Source organism: Vanacampus margaritifer, chromosome 3 (genome assembly GCF_051991255.1).
Source record: "Vanacampus margaritifer isolate UIUO_Vmar chromosome 3, RoL_Vmar_1.0, whole genome shotgun sequence".
NCBI lineage: Eukaryota > Metazoa > Chordata > Actinopteri > Syngnathiformes > Syngnathidae > Vanacampus > Vanacampus margaritifer.
The window spans coordinates 13,983,454-13,992,230 of record NC_135434.1 but is presented as its reverse complement, the minus strand read 5'-3'; positions in this window follow the sequence as shown (position 1 = coordinate 13,992,230).

Genomic DNA, 8,777 nt, shown 5'->3' with positions numbered 1-8,777 from the left:
CTTTCCCTGGCAGATGATTACGTAACAGGCGTCATGATTTCTATCAACAAGACGCTGAGCATCATGTCGTCATCGCGGGCCGTGTGGCTCGCGGCCGGGACCGACACGCATGCAAAGAGCACCCATGGAACCAGGCGACTAATTGGCGCGGCCCAATTATTCAGCTTGACTACTGCGCTTTGCTATCATGTACACTCCACGCAGTCGGGCTTCCGCTTGTCGTGCACTTGTGAGTAGGCTGCGCTTGGCCTTTTCACCCTCCGTGCAGCTGTTCAGATTCATTGGAGTCATGCTTCTGTAAACTTTGCTGCAGAAATATGTGGTTGGTTGTTTTATCTTATGCCGAAAAACAACGTAGGCGCAAAAAAAAAAACACAAAATGTTTTCAAGACAAGCCAAATTTATTTGTATAGCCCTTAATCACTAAAGGAGGGGAGCGTGGAGGAGTGGTTCAAGAGGAGATCTCCTGCATGGACTCCAGTGAGGCCATTATGCTTCCGCCATGGAGACCTGCGTTGAATGTAAAGTGTATACTCCCGCCATATGAAAAAATTAAGCCGGGCCAGGTTATATCCTTGCCGTTTAATTAAATAATAAAAACAATTGACATGACTGAATGAACAATACTGAGCTCTCTCTCAAAAAAATAAATAAAATAATAATAATAACAAAAATCAAGTCTGGATGACAGACTGGCGTCTTACTCAATAGTAGCCTAACTCATGGGCGCGAGTGACGGCCTGTCAATCAGGTGACGTAACATCCGCTCCAAGCATGGCAACGAGTATCAAAATTAACAGCCAAAGAAAAAAAAAGAAAATTAACAGTCAAATAATTTTGGCAAATACAAGACATAAAAATTATAATTTTATTCACTTAAAAAAAAATAATTATGTATAATTCAAATGTATAATTTTTTGGGGAAATTAGTTTTGATTTCCATGCAATTTTTGCAGGTTCATTTGAACTATTTCTATTTATTATCACATTTTTCCCCCCACTTTTGTTAACAAGAGTATGAAAACCTAGAAAAAAATGTATTGTACATTTAGAACAGATATAAATTTTTTGATTAATCTTGAGTTAACTAGGGAAGTCATGTGATTAATTAAAATTTTAAAAAAATAATCGCCTGATGCCCCCAATAAAAAAAGGAAAAGGAAAGATTATATATGTTTTTATTGTAATTAATCGCATGACTTCAATAGTTAACTCAGGATTAATCACAAATTTTATATCTGTTCTAAATGTACAATAAAAAAATTCTAGATTGTCATACACACAAAAAGTGAAACTAATAGAAATGAGTTCAAATGAATTTTTGACGACTTTAGCCGTCAATGGCAGTGAATGAGTTAACTTTGAGTCAAGAAATGGGTCTATCAGCGTAAAACAACTCATAAATATTGGCTAGATCTTTTACTTGGGCCAAAAAAAATGGGTCATTTTGTATAAAACAACCCAGAAAGTTGTTTCGAATTGACCCATAAAGTGGATCGGTCCATTTTTGATCCATAATTGGGTAACTTTTGACCCAAGTGTTTTTAGAGTGAGGAAATATGCAGCTGTTTGGAGAATAGGCCTGAACGTTGGCAGTTCATTGCTTTTTATGGTGCTGGTAACACCGATAAGGAGAGCCGAAGAGGGAAAAGAGGGAAGTGAAGAATGCAGACCTTAAACCAACGTGTGCAGGGATAGTCTTAATCTGCACACATGTGGCCCACTGCGATACAAAAAACATGACATCACTCTCAACATGCTTAAATGACCGGTATGTGTATGCAGATGTATATTAACGTGAATGTGTACTTCACTCAACACACGGCAGATGTGTCCTGGGATTATTTCTCCGCTTGCCACCAGTATTTACCATTACGTCACAGATATGTCATGCACAATACACTTTATCTAAAGATATGTGTTCATAGGGAACATTTGATAGATGATAGCACGTATAAGCAAAGTGCACCACTGGACCTTGAACGCCTCACCGAAACCTCTCCAGCCAAGGTGCAACGAAAAGTAAAAATGCCAATTAATATTAACTCATTCACTGCCATTGATTGCTATAGACATCAAAAATTAATGTAAACTATTTCTATTAGTTTAACATTTTTTCCACTTTTGCTAACAAGAGTATGAAAAGCTAGAAAAAAATTATTGTACATTTAGAACAGATATAAAATTTGTAATTAATCGTTAACTAGTGAAGTCATGTGATTAATTAATTAAAAGATGTAATCGCTTGATGCCCGTAATTCAAAAAAATATTTAAAAAAGGGGCATCAGACAATTACAATTTTTAATCGTAATTAATCGCATGACTTCAATAGTTGACTACTTTTTTATATGTTATAAATGTACAATACATTTTTTCCCTAGGTTTTCATAAAAATGAAAGGAAATGAAAAAATGTTAAACCAATAGAAATAGTTTACATGAATTTTTGACGTCTATAGTCGTCAATGGCAGTGAATGAGTTAAAATATCATGACATTGTAGCTCATTACAAAAAGGTGCTTGGGTTACCAAAAACACAAAATTAACAAGACAAAGTAACCAAACAAACTATGAAAAGTTGACAAAGTTCTTGGGTTGAGGCACGTAAGGTAACAAGACGTCAGGTGACAACGACGAACTGACAAGGACTGAAAGAAAGCAGCAATTTAATTCATTTTAATGAAAAGGCAACACGGTACTTGGGTATTCAAAAATGCTGAACAAACAAAAGTCATTCCACTCCCTTACATACCGCTCATCATTATTCACATGCTTGAGACTGCTTGGTGGCGCAATTGTTAAAGTGCATTGTCCAATCACCAGGAGGTCGTGGGTTCGAATACCACCTCTGATCTTACCCTGCAAACTTATCCATTGTGCTTATGCGATCATATTGAGAAATGCTGTTATGGTTTCACTTAAATGATTAAACGCTTAATATGCCCATTCATATTCCATGATAGCTTTCAGTATTATACCACATTATTCAATATAATTATGCTGTGTTTCAGGGCTTTTATCAAGTCAGTTCAGTGGTTAAGTAAATGCTTAGTAGGGTTCGGTTGGAGCTAATTTTCGTTGTATAATAATCATTGTCTAATTAACATTCCTTATATTTAATGCCATTTCACATTACTGAACTTTTTTTCTATATTATTCTATATTTTCAATGACAAAATGAGAAAAAAAGTTTGTTGTTACACAGTACTGCATTATTCAATACAATTACATACAATGTCACAGATTCTTATGCAACAATAACAATAGTCAAGTGGTTTAAGCAAATGACTAGTGCGTGGTCCACTTCCGCCCAACTTGAATTTCATATAAAAAAATCATTGTCCAATTATTTAACACATTCACTGCCATTGACGGCTATAGACGTCAAAAATTCATATTCCATATTTCTATTAGTTTAACTTTTTTTTTTCCACTTTTGTTAACAAGAGTATGAAAACCTAGAAAAAAATGTTTTATTGTACATTTAGAACAGATATAAAATGTGTGATTAATCATGAGTTAACTATTGAAGTCATGCGATTAATTACAATCAAAAAATGTAATCGCCTGACGCGGCTTAAAGATAATTAAAAATTTGGGGCGCCGCATGACTTCACTAGTTAACTCCCAATTAATCACAAATTTTATATCTGTTCTAAATGTACAATAAAAAAATCTAGGTTTCCATACTCTTGTTAACAAAAGTAGAAAAAAATGTTAAACTAATAGAAATAGTTCAAATGAATTTTTGACGTCTATAGCCGTCAATGGCAGTGAATGAGTTAACATCCATTTTCTTCAATGTCATTTCACATTATTATTATAAAGCATTCCACATGCATTCAACTGTCTAATTGGTTATTATTATTATTATTATTATTGAAACCCAGATTGCTTTACTGTGCAATTAAAGTCCACCATATTATTAGCGCAGTTAAGCTGACAATATATAAATAAAGATTTATTGAGATGTCTCTATATGCCATTTTGTAATGCAATTCCTCACATGACGGTCGCCGAAGACATCCCTGACCCTGCACTGGATCCATCTTACGTGGCTGCTGATGACGGAAAAAGTCACCGATGGTGTCGACTTGACGGCGTGGACAATGGAGGTCAGCGTTTGGCACGTCACTGAGTGGATCAAGAACAAAAGGGAGCAGCTGATCTGTGCTGGTGTGAATGTCCACTTCGGGCATTACAGTACGCAACGCTGGCCTTTTGTGCCACAGTGTTAGGAGACTAATTACTATTGAGTGATGGGAGCGGGACAACCAGCCTGCAGGCAATCGATACAGTGACCTGTCAGAGAAGTGAACCGCCGTATCACAAAAATCAAATGGCGTAAAACTACAGTGAAGGGTTAACAGTCAAAATTCACAAATACAAAAAATGTCCCCAAACTCTTTTTCCTTCTTTTCAAGGCTAAGCTGAATCTCAAGTCAAAAAGTCAAAACAGGAAATGCTGTAATATAGAGTATGGAGCTTTAGAGCTCAACATGTAATGTAAAGAGTCCTTAAGCCTCTTTCAGAATGTGTGTGTGTGTGCGTGCGTGCGTGTGGTGTTATCCAAGCCAGTGGGAATGTAGGTTATAGATAAAACGTTTTGGGAAATGCAGGTCAAAGCATACGCTTCCATAAATGGAATGAATTTCAGTCAATATCAGACCCGTGGCCTTTTTGGTGATCCCCTCACATGTTTCCTTGACAGGGTTTCACAACCATTATTGTGACAAGGTTGCCGTTTTACATAACGAAAACCGCACAGGACATTACCAAACAAAAGAACTACTAAAATAATGATGAGACTGAATAACTGACAAAAGCTTATAGTTTCTTCTGCCGTCTAACGGAAGAGGGTCCACCTTTTCTCTATACGTCGTTGTCATAGATAGATGATCAAAGATTTATTCATAATGAATGTCTTTGGACCAATGAGGTTAATTCAATTGGATGATTTTCCAGGGCACTCCTGGATGAGAATCACTGACATATGAAATGAAAGTGAAGAGAGATTACCATGACGGAAGGGCACCGGACACAACATTAGGCACACCTTTGCTATCGAAATCATCTAGTTAAAATTTTTGAGACATTTTTATTGTGGTGATTTCAGGTCTCATTTGGCGACATCATCGTTTGAGTTTGAGGCATATTAGGTCTTAATTAAAAAGGGTGAAAAGTCTTCCACAAGAATATAGCTTGAATTTTACAAGAAAAAAAATGTGAGGAAAAACACTCTTTATTTTATGATTTTTTTTCATTTATTTTTGCAAAAACTTCATTCTTTTATTTTTTATTTTTATAAAGTTGTAACGCCCAATCACGGCTCACCTGTGTTCTGGTTTTGGTCATGTGATGTTGACAAGCTGAGCCCTGAGCAACTGTGATGTCATTTTCATTTGACAGTGGCAAAATGGCCGCCCCTGAGATGGATAAAAACGGGCGGATTTTGTTGCTTAATGCATATTGCACAAATTGCAACCAGTGGGTGCACATAATATTGTATTAAAAAAAGACTTCACCTCACCTCCTAAAATCTTGTTTTCTCAAAGGCTAAGTTAACGATGTAGGATTTATTTTTTAATTATAAAGAATTTTTGTGATAACATGACGACTTTTCCTCTTAGCTCATTAACTGCCATTGACGGCTATAGACGTCAAAAATTCCTTTGAGCTATTTCTATTTGTTTATCATTTTCTCCCACTTTTGTTAACAAGAGTATGAAAACCTAGAATTTTTTTATTGTACATTTAGAACAGATATAAAATGTCATGCGATTAATTATGATAAAAAAAATTTGACTGACACCCCTATTTTTTTTAATAATCTTTTCTTTAAAAAATAAAAGAAAAATAAAAGATGATTAAAAATAAAAAACAAACACATTCAATTATTTATTTATTTTTTTAAGAAAAGATTGTTAAAAATTAGGGGTGTCAGGCCATTACATTTTTTTGTAATTTTTTTTTTCTTTCTGGAATTTTTTTTGTAATTAATCACATGACTTCACTAGTTAACTCACGATTTATCACAAATTTTATATATTTTCTAAATGTACAATCCTTTTTTTTTTAGGTTTTTATACTCTTGTTAACAAAAGTGGGGAAAACATGTTAAACTAATAGAAATAGTTCAAATGAATTTTTGACGTCTATAGCCGTCAATGGCAGTGAACGAGTTAATATTATGACTTCATGCCCATATTATTACACCTTTTCCTGATATTTTTTTAATGTTTATTTTCAGTGTGGGTCTAATGAAAGAGAGCATTCCTAACTTTGTTGTGAGATTTTTTTTAATAGTTATTCATTAGTGAAGGTGTACCTAATCAATTGTCCAGTGGTCTCATGGTTTGCTGGAGTAAAAGTCGGCTCAGCGTTGACGCTTAAAAGGGGAAAAGAGTTCACTTGAATGTCATGGGACGTTAAGTTAGGGGAGCATCCTATTAGAACGCATGCTAGTCTCCCACAGCCAATCACAGAGTTTAATGGAACATGGTGAGAAAATAAGAAATGAGGATGATGAGAGGTTTTCCACCGGCCAGGCCAACGCTCGCATCCGTGGCCAGGCCGAGATCTTCCTTTCCCGCGGGGACACAACACAGTTCAATTGATTGGACACACTGACCGACAAATTGAAAGCTGCAGTTCAAGAAAGAAAACAAAGGGAAAAAATTCAGCCTGATTGTTATGAAGATAATTGTTGTTTTAATAGACAATAAGTTGTAATCTTGCTTGAATTAACTAACATTTTTTTCAGGAAAAAAATGTAATTGGGCAAGAATGAAGTTGTGCAGTATTAAAAAAAAATACAATAAAAAATGATTAAAAAAAGAAAAGAAAATGTCAAACATGACAATTAAAAAGTTATAATAATGAAAATCCTAACTTTGTGAAAGCTTTAATTTGATAAGAATAACGTTTTATAAAAGAGGTTATTTTAAATGACTATCATTTTATCCAGTTCAAATTAGTTTTTTGAAATAAAATTGGAAACTGACAAAAACAAAGTTGTATTGCTTTGCTACTTGAAAAAATATTACAATAAATATAATTTTTGGAGGATGAAAGTTGCGATCTTTTATACTCTTTCGATCTTTTCAAACGAAAAAAAAACCCTGATTGTTATGAAGATAATTGTTATTTTATTTGACAAAAAGTTTTAATCTTGTTTGAATTAATAACATTTTCTTCAGAAAAGAATGTCTTTGGACAAGAATGAAGTTGTGCGGTATAAAAAATAAAACATTTTTTTAGGTGTTTTGGGGGGGGGATGTCAATCACATGACAATTAAAAAATAATAATGAAAATCCTGAATTTATGAAAAGCTTTTTCAAGTTTTTTAAAAGGTTATTTTAAATGACTATCATTTTATCCAGTTAGATTTTTTTTTTAAAATAAAATTGGAAACTGACAAGGACAAAGTTGTATTGCTTTGCAACTTGAAAAAATATTACAATAAATTGACCCAGGAAGTGGATTGGTCCATTTTTGATAAATAATTGGGTTACTTTTGACCCAATTGTTTCTAGAGTGTAGGGTCAGAGGGCTCAAACTGGCGAAGGAGCCCTGAACCTAAAAAAAAACAACATTTACATTTGTTCCAAAGTGAACAGCGTTGGTCACATGATATCTTTTCAGAGCTTTTTGATACAAATAAAGAATTTGCCCTTTGGCTAATTAAACATGTGGTTTGTTATTTGCAATTTATTTATGCTCTGATAACACACAAAAAAAGTGAATCATATGATGAAAAAAATGTCATCCTATCAAATGCGTTCATTTATGTAAAATTATATTCAGTATATATGCATTATCACACAATGCATGTGGCAATTTTTTGGTGGAATTTTAGTTGACAAGAAAATATTACTGCATTTATTTAAATATACCATATTTATTTTTACTGTAATTTGTGTTCATTGAACTCTGATTTGTCATTTCAAAAAATACACAGTACACTAAAACTCTTTTTACTAACATAGCAGTCAGTGTGCAATAATATTCCCTCAGAGAGGTGACCCTGCTCACAATCTTTACTCTGTGTCCCAAATCTCTTTTTCTCATGAGGAAATGCTTTCTTGGAAGTTCACTGTAATCTCTGATCTTTTGTGCAAAGGATTAGCGTCAGACTTTTAAAAAAACAAACATATTCTGATTTGATTGTACACTGTGTTGTTTTGTGTCCTAAATATAATCAAATCCCTTTTTGTATGGCGTTAGCCAATAACGTAAAAGGCGATGAGGATTGCGCCACTGTAAAATAGAATGGAACTAAATAGTGTAATAAATGTGTAATAAACATGTTATAACAATTTTTTTATTTTATCTTAAAAATAAATCTTTCATATTTTTAATTTGTACGTAGTTGTTTGCAATAATATTCAATTGTTTTTAAAAAAACAACGTCTGATTTGATTGTACACCATGTTGTTGTGTGTCCTAAATATAATCAAATCCCTTTTTGTATGGCGTTTGCCAATAAGGTAAAAAGCGATGAGGATTGCGCCACTGTAAAATATAATGGAACTAAATAGTGTAATAAATGTGTAATAACCCTGTTATAACACTTTTTTTGTATTTTATCTTAAAAATACATTTTTCACATTTTAAATTTGTACGTAATTGTTTGCAATAATATTCAATTGTTGAAATAATCCTCAATATTATTGTGATCATTTTATTAATAAGCATGTAAGTACAGAGGAATAGCCAAGGTTAGATGTTTTTTGGGGAAAAATTAGAGAAAGCAATGTTTGGACATGTCCAGGGG